This window comes from Antechinus flavipes, chromosome 1, assembly GCF_016432865.1.
Source record: "Antechinus flavipes isolate AdamAnt ecotype Samford, QLD, Australia chromosome 1, AdamAnt_v2, whole genome shotgun sequence".
Classification (NCBI taxonomy): Eukaryota; Metazoa; Chordata; class Mammalia; order Dasyuromorphia; family Dasyuridae; genus Antechinus; species Antechinus flavipes.
In genome coordinates, this window is record NC_067398.1 from 568,036,450 (window position 1) to 568,058,272 (window position 21,823).

A 21,823-nucleotide genomic window follows, 5' to 3' on the forward strand; every position below is an offset into this window, starting at 1 on the left:
CAGTTCACTGCCTTTCCAATAACTTCACAATTACTGGCAGCACAGGAGCAGATCTTACTTGACAATCAGACTAGGTGGCTATTTTTTAATCCATGGGCTGGATGGACTGTTCCCCTATCATTCTCATTTTTCTTCCTGGCTGCCTTGCAACAGTGTGATGATATTCTGTTGTACAAATTGGACATTTGTGTATTGTCTAAAAATAAATAAAGCTTTCATGTTTATAATTTTGAAACTTTTCAGGTCTTTAACAAAACTTTGTCCTCATTGTGTGTTGCCCCTCCTTGCTATATACGAAAGTAGTTGTAATTAATGAGCTTCTGGCTCTGTATCTACTCAGAAAATTGAAATGAACATGAGAATCTCAGGTCCTTGGATTTGGATCAACAGGTCAGCCTACATAATTTAGGCCAAAAGAACTTATTTTCCTCCAGATAAGTTTTAATTTTCCAAATATTCCTCCATCTTCCTTTTAACCATATAGAATTCAACATATGTAAATTAAGTACTTCCTATGTGTCAGCACTATACAGATACAAATTCAAAAATTAAAACAGTGCCTACCAACAGGGAACTTCCATTGTATTCTAGCTACTCAACATGTACATAAATAAATACAAGATAACTCTATAAAGAAAAGATTCCTTTTTTGTGCACTTGTATCATTTTAAAAGGAACAATAAAATCTTATTATTAACAGTCTTGATCTTTGGTGTTTGGGGCTATTTGTGAAGCTTGTGGATTTTGGCCATGTTAGTGTTTAGAATTTATCATAACTTGCTTCCTTGAACAATGCTCACTTTTATCTTGACCTTTGAATGTCATCATTATTTGGTATTTGCTTCTCAGCATGCTACTCTTTATCTTGGGTATTAGTAACCTTTTCTTCTCCATGTGCTATATCAAACCTGTAGTGACAAGGGACAAAGAAAGGTGTGCAGTTTATACACTGGACCATTGCCATTCAGAAAACTCACCTCCCCCTCTCTGCCTCCAATCTGCCTCTACACAAATGGAAATTGGAGTGGACTGAAGCAGTCAGTCAGTCAAAAAGTCCTTGTTAAATGTATTGTGCTAAGCACTAGGGATAGGCAAAAGCTAGTTCCCTGCCCTCAAGGAATACAGAATCTAAATTTGCAGAAGACCGAGGAGAGTAATAGAAATAGGAAGCAGAGATGGAAATGTCTGAGGGAGGGAAGACTTTTTCTGTAAGATTTGAGTAATGATGATATATGAAGTCATACAGTGGAAAAGAACTGTACACTTGTGTAATCAGAAGATCTGAATTCTAATCCTAGTTCTTCCACTAAAGAGCTACCTCAGTTTAGGAAAATCACAAATATATTTGTATATCCAACCACACTAGGTTGTCATAAAAAGCAGATAATATAAATGTACATCAAGTATTTTGTAACTTGAATTTCAGTCCTTCAATAATTTATAATATCCATGTGAAAATTCTTTTTTTCTCTTTCTCCCTCCAGATCTAGAGATCTTAACTAGAATGTAAGCCTCTTAAGGGCAAACTTCTTAGTATATTATTTTAGTGATTTGATATGGTTGAAAATTTTACCAAATGACCAAATTTCAGTGATTAATTTCTCTGAATTTAGCTGGGCTGTCCTCAGCCTACAGAAACAGGATCTCTCTGTTAGCAGTCTTATTTTAGTAAAATGTACAAAAATCCACACTCTGCTGAGATAGCCTTGGGGGCTTTACATATATATATATATATATATGTATATTTATATGTATATGTATATATATGTATGTATATATGTGTGTGTGTATTCCTAACACTTAGTCATTAGTTTCCTCTTCTTTTTCAAAATAGATTTTTATACATATTTTTTGTTCTTATATTATCTAGATTTTCTCCATCTTTCTCTCTCTGCCCACCTCACTTCTCCAGAATCCATCTCTTGTAACAAAGAATTTTTAAAATAGATATACACTTTCAAGCTCAATCACTTCCTCCCTCAAGGGGATCATAACTATGATCATCAGATATCATAGCTGCCCTAACTCTCTTATCAATGTCTCTGAAAGGCTAATAGCACTCCCCAGGGACTGGTATTGGACCCAGAATACATTCAGACTGAGGATTCAAAGCACAAGAAGGCCACCTCTTTTCTCCCTACTTAGTTCTGATCCAACACCCACTTTCTCCATGCTCCCAATCCCTCCAGGGATCCATGCCTGAACAATACCCCACTCCTGTCACACAGACTGGAAACCCACAGTCAATACCTTGATCTATAAGTCCCCTACTTGCATATACTTGGGAAACTAATCATTCTTTGCTTCCACATAGTGACATTCTCTCAAAAGAATGCATTCTTTAGTTAGATGCAGTGTATGTTAGAGGCAACAATCCTGATGTTTCCTTATATCAGAGATAATTCTGGGAATAATAACAGCAAAAATTTATATAGCACTTACTCCATGGGAAATACTATGCTAAGAGCTTTGCTACTATTGTCTTATTTGACCTTCACAATATTCCCCAGAGGTAGATGCTAGTAAATGTCCAAGGTCAGACTAGAATTCAGGTCTTGCTGATTCTAGGCCCAACACTATTATATCACTTAGGACCTTTGGGTTCTCTTCGGTCTTTTAATGAAGCTGTCTTCCTTTGCTAGAAAGTCTTAGAACAAGGGTTCATAATTTTCTGTCATGGTCCCCTTAGGTGAATAATCCCATAATATTTTTGTAGGGGAAAAAATCCCATGGATCTATTCTCAGAATAATGTATTTTTTCTCAATACTATTTTATTTTTCCAACTTCATGTAAAAATAGTTATTAACATTCATTTTTATAAGATTTTGTGTTTCAAATTTTTCTCTCCCTCTCATATTTGCCATATCCTCAAGATAGCAAGCAACCTAATATAGGTTAAACATGTACAATCCTTTAAAATATATTTCCAAACATCTTCACAGTTAAAGGTTCTGATAAAGACCTCATTTCCAAAATATATAGAGAACTGACTCAAATTTATAAAAAATCAAGCCATTCTCCAATTGATAAATGGTCAAAGGATATGAACAGACAATTTTCAGAGAATGAAATTGAAACTATTACCACTCATATGAAAGTGTTCCAAATCATTATTGATCAGAGAAATGCAAATTAAGACAACTCTGAGATACCACTACACACCTGTCAGATTGGCTAAGATGACAGGAAAAAATAATGATGAATGTTGGAGGGGATGCGGGAAAACTGGGACATTAATGCATTGTTGGTGGAGTTGTGAACGAATCCAACCATTCTGGAGAGCAATCTGGAATTATGCCCAAAAAGTTATCAAATTGTGCATACCCTTTGATCCAGCAGTGTTTCTATTGGGCTTATATCCCAAAGAAATACTAAAGAAGGGAAAGTGACCTGTATGTGCCAAAATGTTTGTAGCAGCCCTATTTGTAGTGGCTAGAAACTGGAAAATGAATGGATGCCCATCAATTGGAGAATGGCTGGGTAAATTGTGGTATATGAATGTTATGGAATATTATTGTTCTGTAAGAAATGACCAGCAGGATGAATACAGAGAGGACTGGCGAGACTTACGTGAACTGATGCTAAGTGAAATGAGCAGAACCAGGAGATCATTATACACTTTGACAACGATATTGTACGAGGACATATTTTGATGGAAGTGGATTTCTTTGACAAAGAGACCTAACTGAGTTTCAATTGATAAATGACGGACAGAAGCAGCTACCCCCAAAGAAAGAACACTGGGAAACGAATGTGAACTATCTGCATTTTTGTTTTTTTTCCCGGGTTATTTATACCTTCTGAATCCAATTCTCCCTGTGCAACAAGAGAACTGTTCGGTTCTGCAAACATATATTGTATCTAGGATATACTGCAACATATCTAACATATATAGGACTGCTTGCCATCTAGGGGAAGGTGGAGGGAGGGAGGGGAAAAATCAGAACAGAAATGAGTGCAAGGGATAATGTTGTAAAAAAAATTACCCTGGCATGGATTTTGTCAATATAAAGTAATTATTAAATAAAAAATTTTAAAAAAATAAAATAAAATGTATTTCCATATTTGTCATGTTGTACAAGAAAAAAATCAGAGCAAAAGGGAAAAAAATCATGATTAAGAAAAAACAAACAAAGGTGAAAATACTATAGTTCAATCCACTTATTTCTCTCTCTGGATGCAGATGGCATTCAGAATAATGTATTTAAATGAATGAAACAAAATACATAAGATTACAAAGGAAATCAATCATATGTGAAATTGATTATTAATATATGAAGTTAAGAGTTTTAGTAATCACTGTAGCCAATTTCTAGGCTTAAGTTTGGATATATTTTGAATAGTCCTTTGTAGAAAAGTTTGTAAGAAACTTTGTAGGAGACTGTGCATGCAACTGAAACTGAACCTATCTCTTGAGGAGGATAATAAAGATGGACAAAGAATGATTCAACCTGATCAGGAGATGTTTTTCTCAGAATTAGATTTCTCTGGTATAGAAGAATAGGGACTTTCCAGAGGAAGTTCAACTCCATGTTTTCCTGATTACTATGAATTCTGGGGACCCCTTTTGGGCCCCTCTTTTGCAAGTGAGACTAATAATAGACCAATAACAGTCTCAGTTTAGTTGACACCAGTGGACCTTTTATAATGAACTTATGTAAACAAACTGTATAAAAGGCTGCTCTAAACAGTAAGATATGTCTGGTCACTGAGAACCACTGAGCTCTACTATTGGTAATTTCTAATCTTGTCAATAAATAGATTATGGCTGGATTTTTGTAGTTTGATTTGTTTTCATTCATAGGTTTTCATCAAGACAATATTGAAACATATTTATCAATTAAAAAACAAAACAAACTAGTTCACAGTGACCAGGTTAAGGCTCCTGGTCTAGAGTAGGGACCTGGTAACAAATTATGTCTGCTTTCTGAGGCTTATCACAGAAGGTTGGCCACTGGGTGATGAATTCTTAAGCTATGGTAACACATCAAACAAAAAAAAAAAAGATAGAATCCTCCTTAGTTTTGTGAGGTTTCCTTCCCCTTCTATGGAAGAGATAATGGCAGAGCAGTATATTAAGAGTGAAGATGGTATAAATCACACAACTTTTAGACTATCTATGAACATTAATTCAGCTTTGATATTTTCAATGTCAGCTCCTGGTCCAATGACCAAGGATTAGATATTCCATGGGGGAATTGAATCCTATCCATCTTGATAGAAAATAAGAGAAAATTAATAAGTTGCAACTAAATGAATGAATTACTCATAGGTTTTCCTTACAGAAGCAAGTAAGAGTTTTATTGTACATTCAAAGAAAATCAGAAATGTCATTTTACAGGATATTTGGTCATCTCATTTTGCAATATTCATCACTAGTGCAAAAAGACCTTTTGCTACCAATATTATTTGCAGAAGATGAGGTAGAAAAAAAATCTTTTTTAAAAAATAGTAAAAATCTTCATGGAGAATTACTACAGTATGTTTGCCAAGAAAATCTCAAATGGGGTCACAAAGATCCAGAAACAACTAATCAATTAAACAGTAACAAGATTCTCCAAACAAAATCATACTTGACTTTAATACAAAAGTAGCAACAGTGAAAAACATTAGAAAGTCATGAAAAACACCACAAGTATATGGACTAACTGGAAACTCATGGCTAAATATCATTAAAAAAAATAGTCCTCAAGAAAAAAATCTGGAGGTACTGGTTATATCATATTGATTATAAGTCAAGAAATTCATTTATTGATTCATCAAGCATTTATTAAGTGCCAAGTGTTCCAAGATACTGAAGAGGAAAAACATCTTATGATCCTGCAAATTGCTTCTATTCTATGAAGGGAAAATAACATGAATACAGAAAATTAGTTACAAAATATAAGCAAAGTAAAGACAAAGTAATTTCTGGGTGGAGGGCACGAGCATCTCAGGGGAGAAATCAGGATATATTATCAGGGATTCTTTACTTAGAAGCAAAGGAGTGTATTCCAAGTACAGGAAACATCCTGTGAGGAGGCATGGAATATTGTATACAGTGAAGAGAAAGTAGCTGGTTCAGCTGAAATATGGTATATGTAAGAGCCAGTAGTATACATAAGAGCCAATTGTATACCCAAAACCTGGAAAGAGAACTTGAAGTCAGAACTTTAAGTGTAAGTGTAAGAGCTTTAAATATCAAACGGGAAGTTATTATTTAATCCAAGAGAGAATAATTAGCCACTGGATATTCTGGAACTGGGGAGTGACATGATGAGACTTATGGAATATCAGCATGGTAATTGTGAAAAAGAAAGGACACACAGAGTGAAGAGACTAAATGAAAAGAGACTATTTAAGATCATTTAAGAGGCTATTGCAATAGTTTAGACCAGAGGTGATGAAAGCTTGAAGTAGGGTGGTAGCAGTGAGAGTAGATACAAGGAGACTGATTTAAGGTATCTAATGAAGGGCCATTAGTGAAGACTTAGTGTCTGATTAGATATGAATCATGTGGGAAAGGAATGATTCTGAGGTCTTGAACCTAGATGATTAGAAAAATGGTTGAACTCAGCAGAAATGGGGAAGTTAGGAAAAGGAGATAGTCGTTCATTATTTATATCATATCTGAGACATTTCTTTTTTAATTATTATTATAGCCTTTTATTTACAAGTTATATGCATGGGTAATTTTTCAGCATTGACAATTGCCAAACCTTTTGTTCCAATTTTTCCCTCCTTCCCGCCATTCCCTCCCCTAGATGGCAGATTGACCAATACATATTAAATATGTTAAAGTATAAATTAAATACAATATATGTATACATGTCCAAACAGTTATTTTGTTGTACAAAAAGAATCGGGCTTTGAAATAGTGTACTATTAGCCTGTGAAGGAAATCAAAAATGCAGGCAGACCAAAATAGAGGGATTGGGAATTCTATGTAGTGTTTCATAGTCATCTCCCAGAGTTCTTTCGCTGGGTGTAGCTGGTTCAATTCATTACTGCTCTATTGGACCTGATTTGGTTCATCTCATTGCTGGAGATGGCCAGGTCCAACAGAATTGATCATCATATAGGGTTGTTGAAGTATGTAATGATTTTCTTGTCCTGCTCATTTCACTCAGCATCAGTTCATGTAAGTCTCTCCAGGTCTCTTTGAAATCATCCTGCTGGTCATTTCTTTTTTTTTTTTAATTAATAACTTTTTATTGACAGAACCACAAACATTCTTGCACATACAGGTCCCTTCCCCTTCTTTAAAATCTCTTTGGGATATAAGCTCAGTAGTAACACTGCTGGATCAAAGGGTATGCACAGTTTGATAACTTTTTGAGCATAGTTCCAAATCGCTCTCGAGAATGACTGGATGTGTTCACAATTCCACCAACAATGTATCACTGTCCCAGTTTTCCCACATCCCCTCCAACATTCCGCATTATCTTTCCCTGTCACTCTAGCCAATCTGACAGGTGTGTGGTGGTATGTCAGAGTTGTCTTAATTTGCATTTCTCTGATTAGTAATGACTTGGAGCATCTTTTCATATGGCTAGAAATAGTTTCAATTTCTTCCTCTGAGAATTGTGAGACATTTCTTAATCAGTTGTCTACATATAATCAGACTATCAGCTTATTCATTAATTAATTAAAAATCAGAATATATAAAAATAAGGAAAGGATAGAATTAGTAATTAGAATCAACCAATAAATATATGTGAAACATTTATTATATGACAAGAATTATGCTAGATATTAAGGACACAAAAATAAAGCAATACCTCCTCTCACTGAGCTTAAATTCTATTAGGTGGAGACAACACATATATGTAAATATATACACATAGATACTACACACATTAATATCTATATATAAACTCATATTCCAAATAAATACATTCAGAATAAATACAAAATAAATAACTACTCTAACTTAATCTGTGCAAATTAAAGATGTTGAAAAATACAAAATTTATAGATAAAAGAATATCAATTTCAATGTCAATTTATTGTAAAAAGTGAGAGTCCAAGAGAAACTTGAAACTTCCTCAGCCAGCAAACAATTCATCTATTCACCAAGATAAGAGGTATGGAAGACAAAGGAAAGAATAATTTATAATTCATTTATAAAATCTTGAGAAAAGGATGATGGAAGATCAAAGCATATGTACAATCAAACAGATGTTAGTATATATGCTGTGATTATCTTCCAGTCAATCATTTTATACATGTTCATCACATGTATCATAATATGAGATGACCAAGTATCCTATGAAATTTATCCTATTTTTTATTATGAATTCAATAAACACAAAAAGGTTTCTTTAAAAGAACCAAAAAGGAGACTGAATATGAAACCTCAAATTTCTTTGCTCCAATGCTAGTACCTTCCTTCTGAGAATATTTTCCATTCACACTGTATGTATATTATTTGCATGTTTTTTTCCCCCAGGGACTATGAGTTCCTTGAGGCCAGAGATCATGTTTTTGCCTTTGTTTGTTTCCCCAGCAAACAGCACAATATTTGGCACATAGTAAGCATTAACAAATGCTTGTTGAGTATTTGTTTTATTTGTTTATTAAAAGTGCATATTGAATTTAATGAACTAGTAACACAATTTCTGGGTTTTTGTAGCCTACATTTTTTGGGGTTGCATATGTTAGCAAGGTGTAAAAGCTCACAATGAAAATGTAATAATTAGTTTTCTCAAGCTGGGTCAAGCTTACTGCAGTTTACCCTTAGAACTGTGGCTGTACAAAAAAAAAAAAAATCTTATTTTTTCTTGTGCAGCATGATAATTGTGAAAATATGTATAGAAGAATTGCACATGTTTAACATATTTTGGATTACTTGCCATCTACAGGAGAGGATGGGGGAAGGAAGAGAGAAAGAATTTGGAACACAAGGTTTTGCAAGGATGAATATTGAAAACTATGCATATGTTTTGAAAATAAAAGCTTTTAAAAAATCTTATATTTGGAGTACCAGTGATTAACTTAATGCTTACAAGTGACCTAAAATCTGTGATTCTTAGGTTCAATTAACTTTTTTTTTCCAAGGGAATATTTACTCCAAAGAAACAATAAAAACCAACATAGGCCATAAGCCCCTGGAGTCAGGAGGACCTGAGATCAAATTCTACTTAGGATACTTGAAACTTAGTAGTTATGTGACCCTTAGTAAGTCTCTTAACCCCAATTGCCTTGCAAGAACAAATATAAATATTTTTTTCCCAACACCTGAGGATAATACTTTTCTCTATGTTTTCTCCTTTAAAGGGTTTGAAATTAACAGTTTCTATACAATATTTGCCACCAGATTCAGTTCCAAGTGAAGCATAAGGTTGAATGAGTCCCTTAGGTCAGTGGTGTCAGACTCAAAAGTGGCTGCTTAGAAAACTACAAATAAACATATTCTGTGTTCTATTTATTTTCATTAAAAAAAAAAAAAAACTTTGTCAATTACATTTTAATCTGGTTCCAAAAATACTGCACTGATGTGGCTGATTGTAAATCTTGCCATTGGCTTCTGTCATTGAACCTTAATTTCCTGCAGCCTATATCCCCTCTCCATTTTGAGGAGGGGCCCAGACCCTTCTTGCTTTATTCTACAGACTTTGCCACCTGACTTCATCTGCCTTCAGAACCTTCATTTGGAGAAGAGCCCTAACCCAGCCATCCTTCAATCTTCATATTCTTCATTCCTTGTGTCAAAATAATATTGAATTATTCATATACCATAGGTTAAATGTTCAGTTATGGGTCATATGGTAGAGAGAAAATATTCTTCAGTTCAAAGCTAACATCCTAGTTAAGGAACTAATCTCAGTTTTCCATCTGTAGTGAAATGATTTCTCTCTTATGTTTCTGCAGCTATTAACTGAATAATGACAAAGACTTTAGTCTTGGAAGGGTCTTCATCATTCATCTAGTCATAGTCATAACTCCCATCTATTTCAAGAATCCTCTTTCATCCAATCATTCAGGAAAGCAATTTGAATCTATGCCCAAAGGGCTATAAAACTGCTTTTCCTTTGACCTAGCAATGTTTCTACTGGATCTGTAGCTCAGGGAAATCATAAAGGAAAGAAAAGGACCCACATGTGCAAAAATGTGGCAGCCCTCTTTGTAGTGGCAAGAAACTGGAAAATGAGTAGATTGCCCATCAATTGGGGAATGGCTGGATAAGTTATGGTATATGAAAATAATGGAACATTATTCTATAAAAAATGATGAACAAGCTGATTTTAGAACTATCTGGAAAGATTTACATGAATTGATGCTTAGTGAAACAAGTAGATCCAGGAATAATTGTGTACAGTAACAAGAATGTGTGATGATCAACTGTGAAAGACTTGATTCTTTTCAGTGATTCAGTGATCCAAGACAATCCCAAGAAACTTTGGATAAAAACGCCATCTGCATTCAGAGAGAAAACTATGGAGAATTAATGTAAATCAATACATGCCATGTTCACTTTTATTTTCTTTTTCTTCTGTTTTTTTTCCTCTCATGATTTTTCTTTTTTGTTTTGATTTTCTCTCCCAAAATGATTTATAAAAAAGTGTATTAAAAATATTAATGTACATATGTAACCAGAAAAAGAAAACAATAAAAATTTTTTTTAAAAGAATACTTTCTCTACATCTAATCAAGATGGAGAATCTACAATCTACAAAGGCTACTCATCTCAATTTCAGAATTTTCTAATGACCAACAAAAATAATTATTTAAATCAAGCTGAAATCTGCTTCTCTATAACTTCTACCCATTGGCCCCATTCTTTGACATAAATATGATTTGAATATTTGTAGCATACAAATGCTTGAATACAGCTATCATGTGGCCTCATTTCTTATCATTTATTTGAAACTTATCAAATCTTTATTCATTTTGACTTTTGTTTTTATATGTCTTATCATTTTCCCTCAATTATAAATTCCTTGAGAGACTGAATCATTTAACAACCTTACATTTCTATTAAATAATATGAATGTGATCAAACAAAATGGCAGGGGGAAAAGACTGGAAAGAAACTTCTCTTCTATGAAGTTATCAATGGTCAATGTAACTGAGTTCTGCCATATCTGAAAGCAAGGACTTTTAACTATTTTAATGGCATGGACTCTGTTGGCAATCTGACAAAACATACAAACAGACCTCAGAATAAAGCTCTTAAGTACATAAAATAAAATTCACTTGATTACAAAAGAGACCAATTGTACTGAAACTCAGTATAATTTTAGAAAATTTTAAAACAAGTTCACAGAAACCTAAGTTAAGAACTTTTTACCTAAAGGAAGAAAGAAGTGATTTGCCCAATGTCACAGAGGGGAGAAATGTGAGTCATGATTTGAATTGAGGTCTTTCTGACTACTTTATTTGCTTACTGTGCTAACAATATTCCTGAATTAAAATATTTTATATTTTATTTTAGAAGTATTTATTTTATAAAATATTTTAGAAATGTTTAACAGAATAAAGTCTAATTGCTCTCTCCTCCTCATCAGAGATCTGCTAGTTCCTAACTTGGGTTTGGATCTAAGAAAGTACAATGCTGCTAGATCCAGTCATTAACAGTTATTTGGGAAGCTGTGCCGGTTCAGAATAACAGCACTGCAGGCTTCCCTTTGTTGGTGTGGAGTTCCTGCCTTGGTTATTCCTCTGCAGTCCTCAGAATAGGCTAGAAGCTAGAACTGAGATTTGTCTTGGCTCCTAGGATCTGAGCCACATCCTTGTTGTTTGCTCTTGAACAGGTCCTTCTCATTCAGAGCCCAGGGTTTGCCCTGGTTGGCTAACCAGGAAGTGGGGCAAACTTCCCCCATTTAGACTTTCCTGGATGTATTTAACCCATTCCTTTACCATTTTTTATCTTCTTCACATTTCTGAAGCATCTGACATTAGATTAGATTAGAGACCATGCCTCCCTTGGCTTCCACGGCACCATTTACCTGATTCTTTTAATCTAGCTGATCACTTTTTTTTTTCCATTTCCTGAGCTGTTTTTCTTCCTCCAATTTCCCACAAGGGAAAATCCCACAAATCCCACAAGAACTTTTTTTAAATAGAATTTTATTTTTCCAAATCCATACAAAGATAGTTTGCAACATTCACCTCTGTAAAACTTTCTGTTCCAAATTTTTCTTCCTCCCTCCTCCCTTCCCAGCAAGCAATCTGATATAGGTTAAACACTTTTTCTAAACATATTTCTATATTTATCATGCTGTGCCAAATATATATATATATATATCAAAAGGGAAAAAAAAACCACGAGAAAGAAAAAACAAGCAAGCAAACACCACCACCAAAACAAAAGGTGAAAATATTATGCTTTGATTCACATTCAATCTTCATAGTTCTCTCTCTGGATGCAGATGACACTTAACTTTTTTCCTTAGCATTCAAGTCTTTCTAACTTAGCTTTCTAGCCTTCTCATACACTATTTCATTTCACACCTTTTATATTACAGTCAAATAGCAGCAATTCCCTTTTTTTTGATCTCACTAACACCTTTTCTTCCCTCTGAGCCTTGAATCATCTCTTCCTACATATCATACTATTAAAACCCAATCTTCCTATCAAGGTATAATTCAGGTACAACCTACATCATGAAGTTTTCCATTATCCAGTCCCCATCTCCAATACAATGTATGTATTTTTTTAAATCAGATCTCTCCTACTATTCTATTTGGATTCCCCCCTATGCATTTGGCATATTGCAAATTATAGCAATTATTTCTCTATCATCATTAGGTTATTGACCTTCTTATGACTAGGGAGTATTTTATTTCATTTTTATATACTCTGTTAATTTCATTTTCCATAAACTGTTCTGCATAATATCCACTTCAGGAACATCATACTTCCCCCAAAATACCATAGGTTAAATGTTCAGTTATGGGTCATATGGTAGAGAGAAAATATTCCCTAGAATCTTATCATGATGGAGATCGATTTAATTTGACACTCAATCCCTTCTCAATACCTTCAATTGTCTCTCCCCTCTGACTATGGGGCTAATGGGTAGAGTAATACATTCTTCCCAAAGCCTCCCTTTATAGAGGGCTCAGAAATTTCCAGTTAACTTCCAGTTTAGTCCAGAAGCTTCCACATCAGTGACATTTCAACCCAAGAACATTATGAGAGCAAAGACTATCTTCTGCTTCATTTGTATCCCTAGTGCTTAGCACAATACTTGGCATATTATAGATGTTTAATAAATATCTATTGACTATTGACCAATATCTAAAAAGATATATTGCAGATAGTAGGCACTGAAATGTTTGATGAAATTGATTGAATGATAAGTATTTTATCTACATTCACATGAAAACCATTTACACTTAAGAGTTATTTTGGAAAGAATCTTTTGAAAACTTAAAAATCACCATTAAAATGGTCATGTATTTTATAGAAGTCATTATAGTTAAATATAAAATATGTAAAGCTGAATGATGGATGGCAATTTCTAAATGTTAAGTATCTGGCATTGTAAATGTTATTGACAATTATAATGTATAATTCAATAAACAGTTTATGATGCCACAGATCTAATGACAAAATAAATTTCCCAAAACTATTGTCAGCTTCAAGAAAAAAGTAATTTGGAAATGAAAAACAATAGAAACAGTTTTAGAAGAGCTGATTATAATTCAGAGTTTTTCAGACATGACAAAACATATTTCTTCCTTTTCCCTCACCTCAGTCATGTTTACTTTTGTTTAGTCCCTGCACAATATAAAAAGGAATAATATCTGTTATGAATGGAAGTATAAGAAATGAAAATTGTTGTTCATTCCCAGAAATTAAGCTTTTGGAGACTAGCCAAGCTATAGGTTAATCCTTATTTGTAGACATGATTAAATTAGGTCAGAAGAGGGAGGAAGAATAGAGTAGAAGTAGGTAAGAGGAGATGAGTCCAAGGTGTATTTAAGGAAGCCTCTTTACACTTAGGGGACTCTTATTTTTTCCAGCCTGAATAATAATGAATGAGTCATGGATTTGGGGGAGTGAGTAGGAAGGCACTAGGTCTGCTTTCACACGCTTTATTTATAAGCAGAAGTATTGCTGCCACAAGGTGAGATTCAACTTAGGAAATCATACTAGCATTGGTTATGATACTTAGACATATCTTGCAACTCTTCCCAAAATGTTAAATAGGAAATAAATTTAAACCAATACCTGGATTTCCTCTCCTCCCTTCTCTAACTAGTACCACTGAACCAAGAGAAGGTAAGCAAACAGAGTAAAATATAGATGTACCCCCAGAGAGAATACTGTGGGAACTGAGTGTGGGTCCAACATAGCATTTTCACTCTTTTTGTTGTTGTTTACTTGCATTTTATTTTTTCTCATTTTTCCCTTTTTGATCTGATTTTTCTTGTACAAGATAATTGTACAAATATTTTGGATTTGACATATATTTTTACCATATTTAACATATATTGGATTACTTGCCATCAAGAGGAAGGGGTTAGGGGAAGGGAGGGAAAATTTGGAACACAAGGTTTTATAAGGGTCAATGTTGAAAAATTATTCATACATATATTTTGAAAATAAAAAACTTTATTTTATTTTTTTTAATTTTATTTTATTTAATAATAACTTTGTATTGACAGAATCCATGCCAGGGTAATTTTTTACAACATTATCCCTTGCACTCGCTTATGTTTCGTTTTTTTCCCCTCCCTCCCTCCACCCCCCCCCAAGATGGCAAGCAGTCCTATATATGTTAAATATGTTGCAGTATATCCTAGATATAATACATATTTGCAGAACCAAACAGTTCTCCTGTTTCACAGGGAGAATTGGATTCAGAAGGTAAAAATAACTCGGGAAGAAAATCAAAAATGCAAATAGTTCACATTCGTTTCCCAGTGTTCCTTCTTTGGGTGTAGCTGTTTCTGTCCATCATTTATCCATTGAAACTCAGTTAGGTCTCTTTGTCATAGAAATCCACTTCCATCAGAATACATCCTCATACAATATCATTGTCGAAGTGTATAATGATCTCCTGGTTCTACTCATTTCACTTAGCATCAGTCCATGTAGGTCTCTCCAAGTCTCTCTGTATTCATCCTGTTGGTCATTTCTTACAGAACAATAATATTCCATAACATTCATATACCACAATTTACCCAGCCATTCTCCAATTGATGGGCATCCATTTATTTTCCAGTTTCTAGCCACTACAAACAGGGCTGCTACAAACATTTTGGCACATACAGGTCCCTTTCCTTTTTTTAGTATCTCTTTGGGGTATAAGCCCAATAGAAACACTGCTGGATCAAAGGGTATGCACAATTTGATAACTTTTTGAGCATAATTCCAGATTGCTCTCCAGAATGGTTGGATTCGTTCACAACTCCACCAACAATGCATCAGTGTCCCCATTTTCCCGCATCCCCTCCAACATTCATCATTATTTTTTCCTGTCATCTTAGCCAATCTGACAGGTGTGTAGTGATATCTCAGAGTTGTCTTAATTTGCATTTCTCTGATCAATAGTGATTTGGAACACTCTTTCATGTGAGTGGTAATAGTTTCAATTTCATCATCTGAAAATTGTCTGTTCATATCCTTTGACCATTTATCAATTGGAGAATGGCTTGATTTTTTATAAATTTGAGTCAGTTCTCTATATATTTTGGAAATGAGGCCTTTATCAGAACCTTTAATTGTAAAGATGTTTTCCCAGTTTGTTGCTTCCCTACTAATCTTGTTTGCATTCGTTCTGTTTGTACAAAGGTTTTTTAATTTGATATAATCAAAATTTTCTATTTTGTGATCAGTAATGGTCTCTAGTTCATCTTTGGTCACAAATTTCTTTCTCCTCCACAAGTCTGAGAGATAAACTATCCTATGTTCCTCTAATTTATTTATAATCTCGTTCTTTATGCTTAGATCATGGACCCATTTTGATCTTACCTTGGTATATGGTGTTAAGTGTGGGTCCTTGCCTAATTTCTGCCATACTAATTTCCAGTTATCCCAGCAGTTTTTATCAACTAATGAAATCTTATCCCAAAAGTTAGAATCTTTGGGTTTGTCAAACACTAGATTGCTATAGTTGACTATTCTGTCTTGTGAACCTAACCTTTTCCACTGATCAACTAATCTATTTCTTAGCCAATACCAAATGGTTTTGGTGACTGCTGCTTTATAATATAATTTTAGATCAGGTACAGCTAGGCCACCTTCATTTGATTTTTCTTTTCATTAATTCCCTTGAGATTCTCGACTTTTTATTGTTCCATATGAATTTTGTTGTTATTTTTTCTAAATCATTAAAATATTTTCTTGGAAGTCTGATTGGTATAGCACTAAATAAATAGATTAGTTTAGGGAGTATTGTAATCTTTATTATATTTGCTCGGCCTATCCAAGAGCACTTAATATTTTTCCAATTATTTAAGTCTGACTTTATTTGTGTGGAAAGTTTTTTGTAATTTTGCTCAAATAATTCCTGACTTTCCTTTGGTAGATAGATTCCCAAATATTTTATGCTATCAACAGTTATTTTGAATGGAATTTCTCTTTGTATCTCTTGCTCTTGGATTTTGTTGGTGGTGTATAAAAATGCTGAGGATTTATGGGGATTTATTTTGTATCCTGCTACTTTGCTAAAATTATGAATTATTTCTAATAGCTTTTTAGTAGAATCTCTGGGGTTCTCTAGGTATACCATCATATCATCTGCAAAGAGTGATAGTTTCCTCATTGCCTATTCTAATTCCTTTAATCTCTTTCTTGACTCTTATTGCAGAGGCTAGTGTTTCTAATACAATATTGAATAATAATGGTGATAGTGGGCAACCTTGCTTCACTCCAGATCTTACTGGGAAAGGTTCCAGTTTTTCCCCATTGCATATGATGCTTACTGAAGGTTTTAAATATATGCTCCTGACTATTTTAAGGAAAAGTCCTTTAATTCCTATGCTCTCAAGTGTTTTTATTAGGAATGGCTGTTGGATTTTATCAAATTCTTTTTCTGCATCTATTGAGATGATCATATGGTTTTTGTTTGGTTGGTTATTGATATAGTCAATTATGTTAATAGTTTTCCTAATATTGAACCAGCCCTGCATTCCTGGTATAAATCCTACTTGGTCATAGTGTATTATCCTGGGGATGATTTTCTGTAATCTTTTTGCTAATATTTTATGTAAGATTTTAGCATCAATATTCATTAGGGAGATTGGTCTATAATTTTCTTTCTCTGTTTTCAGCCTACCTGGTTTAGGTATCAGTACCATGTCTGTGTCATAAAAGGAGTTTGGTAGGACTCCTTCAATCCCTACTTTTTCAAATAGTTTATTTAGCATTGGAGTTAATTGATCTTTAAATGTTTGATAGAATTCAGATGTAAATCCATCTGGTCCTGGGGATTTTTTCTTAGGGAGTTGATTGATAGTTTGTTCTATTTCTTTTTCTGAGATGGGACTGTTTAGGATATTTACTTCTTCCTCTGTTAGTTTAGGCAAGCTATATTTTTGGAGGTATTCTTCTATTTCATTTAAGTTGTCGAATTTATTGGCGTAAAGTTGGGCAAAGTAACTCCTAATTATTGCTCTAATTTCCTCTTTGTTAGTGGTGAGTTCTCCCTTTTCATTTTTAAGACTAACAATTTGATTTTCCTCTTTCCTTTTTTCAATCAGATTTACTAAGGGTTTGTCTATTTTGTTGGTTTTTTCATAGAACCAACTCTTAGTTTTATTAATTAATTCAATAGTTTTTTTACTTTCAATTTTATTGATCTCTCCTTTTATTTTTAGAATTTCAAGTTTAGTGTTTGACTGGGGGTTTTTAATTTGTTCCTTTTCTAGCATTTTTAGTTGCAAGCCCAATTCATTGACCTTCTCTTTCTCTATTTTATACAAATAGGCCTCTAGAGATATGAGATTTCCCCTTATTGCCGCTTTGGCTGCATTTGGTATGATGTCTCATTATTATCGTTTTCTTGGATGAAGTTATTAATTATGTCTATAATTTGCTGTTTCACCCAATCATTCTTTAGTATGAGATTATTTAGTTTCCAATTATTTTTTGGTCTACTTTCCCGTGGCTTTTTATTGAATGTAATTTTCAATGCATCGTGGTCTGAAAAGGATGCATTCACTATTTCTGCCTTACTGCATTTGAGTTTGAGGTTTTTATGTCCTAATATATGGTCAATTTTTGTATAAGTTCCATGAACTGCTGAAAAGAAGGTGTACTCCTTTCTGTCCCCATTACATTTTCTCCAGAGATCTATCATATCTAATTTTTCTAGTATTCTATTTATCTCTTTGACTTCTTTCTTATTTATTTTGTGGTTTGATTTATCTAATTCTGAGAGTGCAAGGTTGAGATCTCCCACTATTATAGTTTTACTGTCTATTTCTTCTTGCAGCTCTCTAATTTCTCTTTTAAGAATTTAGATGCTACACCATTTGGTGCATATATGTTTAATATAGATACTGCTTCATTATTTATTCTACCCTTTAGCAAGATAGAGTGCCCTTCCTTATCTCTTTTGATTAGATCAATTTTTGCTTTAGCTTGATCTGAGATCAGGATGGCTACCCCCGCTTTTTTGACTTCACCTGAAGCATAGTAGATTTTGTTCCAACCTTTTACCTTTAACCTGCATGTATCTCCCCGCTTCAGGTGTGTTTCCTGTAAACAACATATTGTAGGATTCTGGCTTTTAATCCAGAAAATAAAAAACTTTAATAAAAAAAAGAAAAAAGATATAGGTGTATCAAAATTTATCAGAAAGCAGTAGAATCAACAGAGTAGAGTAGCAAGAAGAAGTACAGTGAACTACCTACCTTGGTACCCCAAAGAGATATAGAAAACGCACCAGCCAAATCCTAGGGGAGAAATCCAAGGAAAAAAATAACAGTCATTTTTAGCCCAAAGTGGCTTAAGGAAACAAAGAAATATTTGGACACTGAGGATGAGGTATGATCAGAAACACTGGAATATTCTGATATCCACAGAAAAGCTATGTACCCAGACTCAATAAAACAACCAAGGATGTAAACCAAGCACAATAGAACAGGTGGTATCTGATAACTTTGTTTCCCCTCTATCCGATTCTGGGTCACAAATCCAAGGAGGACTGCAAAGGGGACCTACACCCCATTCCCATACCCTGACCTGTGTTTGAGGAGAAGAGTTGGTTCAGAAGCAAGCAGCAAGGGTGTACTCAGATACCAAGAGCAAAGCTGGGTCTCTGTTCCAATACCTAACCCACTCTTAAGTCTGCAGAGGAATAACTAGAGCAAGCACTCTAAACCAAAGGGAAGCCTGAAGTTCTGTCACTCTGAACCACAGAATTTCCTAAACAACTATTAATGATTGAGCTCAACAGCGGTTTATTGTAGAATGAACCAGAGAGAAAATTGGAAATAGACCATCATCATCTGAAGTAACTCTCCCTCCAAAAGCTTCCAAGAATATTAGCCAAAATTCAAGGTTTACAAGTCAAAGTAAAAAATGTTACAAGCAACTAGAAAGAATAAAAATACCAAGAAGACATAGTCAAAATTATACACACATCTCACTTTAAAAGAATGAAGTGTTTGGAATACAATATTCCAGTAGGCAAAGAATATAGGCTTACAACCAAGAATAACTTACTCACTTAAACTGAATATAATCTTAAGGGGGAAGAAGAGGAGGAAGACCTTTGAATTGACCTTTAAAAATGGACTTTTAAAGAACTTTGAAGCATTCCAGATAAAAAGACCTGAGCCATATAAAAATTTTGAAATTCAAATGTGGGAATTAAGAGAAATGTAAACACAAACAAGCAATATTAAAAGACTAAGTAAGGATAAAATACTTATATTCTAATATGAGGAGATAATATATGTGCATCCTTTGAGGTTATAGGGAGAATTTAATTAGACAAATCTTAGTAGTTACTTTTTTATGTCTTGATCTTAAGAGAAGAAAGAAAAAAATGGAAGAAAAATATGTTGTAAGAGAGGGAAAGGAAAGTTATTGAAAATTATCTCATATAATTAAGATGTACAAATAGACTTCTATACATATAAGAAGAAGGGAGTGAGGGGAGACACTGACACTTAAACCTTACTCTCTTCTGAAATGGTCAAAAGGAAAGAAAAGGCATTCACATACACACACACACACACATACACACACACCCTATACATAAGAAGAATTCAGTGTGGAAATATATTTTACTTAACAGGAAATAGGAGGAAAGCAAAGATGGGTAGGGGAATTGTGGGTAGATAGATAAGGGAAAGATTCGTTTTAAGAAAAATAAACTCTAAAGATTTATAAAAAAAAATTTGTAGTTCTTTATAAGGGGACTAAGAATGGAAATTTGAGGAATTACCCATAAATTGATGAATGGCTAAACAAGTTGGTGATATAGAAAAGTGATGGAATATTTTCATGATATAGAAATGATGAAAGATAGTTTCAAAAAAATCTGAGAAGACTTGTATGAATGATGCAGAGTGAAAGGAGTAAAATCAAAAGAATAATTTATATAATAACACAAACACCGTAAAGACAAACTACCTTGAATGATTTAAAAACTATGATCAACATAATGCAACTACAATTCCAGTGGACTAAGGATGAAACATACTAGCCACCTCCAGATGGACTCAAAGTACAGAACGAGACATTCTTTTGGACATGGACAAGGTAGAAATTTATTTTGCTTGAATATACATATTTGTTACAGAAGTTTTGTTTTTCTTTTATTCTCAATTGGTGAATAGGGGATTGGAATGAAAAGGACAAAAGATGGATTTTTGCCAATTGACAAAAAATATAGATATAAATTTTTAGAATCTTTTAAAATATTTTATAAAAAGGTCCAATGAACTTCTGAATTAATGTTATAATTTTGTTTTATTTATTGGAAAGTGCAATGGAACATTCTAATATATAAAAAAAAAAAAAAAAAGGAGAGTTTGAAATCAGGAGACCTAAATTCAAATCTTTGGTCCTTCATGGCAGTGTGACCTTTTCATGTCTCTGAGTCCCAATTTTCTTATCTGAAAACTAAGGCTAACAATATTTGCATTATCTACAGTTGTTGTGAAAAAGCTCTTTCTCACCCTTAAAATGACACATAATGTCATTATTGTTAAATCATAAAGCAAAGGCATATACAAAGATAGTTGACCTATGAAATCTTTTAAAATGGAGGCTTTGGAATGGGTTATTTATTTATTTGTTTATTCATTTATCTATTGCACATATAAAAAAATAATTTATTTAACATGGCCAACCATGGAAGCCATACTCATAGGTAAACTTAGAAATCTGAAATGGGAAGCTAATTTGTAGAAACTTTTAGAAAAACAGGTCACAGACAATCCGTTGTGCCCCCAGCACCTCTTTCAGACTGATTAGGTAGGATTCTGAATGGGGGGAAGGAGACACAATTAAATGACACAGTGGATGGAGTGCTGGGTAGAGTCATAAGGACTCATTTTCCTGAGTTCAGATTTTTCTTAGTTGTTTATCTTGGACAAGTAAGTCACTTAATCCTGTTTGCCACAATTCCTCATTTGTAAAATGAAAATCTGAGCTATTTGTCTATGAACTTGTCGATGGTTCAACATTAGGACAAACAAGGAAATACTGCTTGCCAGGTTCAGGCAATGATCACCTCATGTACCTTTGTTCGGCTTGCTTTTGCATATACATTCTTCTGTAAAATCCCAATGGGGGTCATGTCACACTCTAATAGAAAGTACTAATCTGTACATAAAGATCCCTATTGCAACATGCTGACAGTTTTAAAATGTAATATTATCTTTGTTTTGTTATATTTTTAATTTATTTTCAAGATTTCCCAATTACAT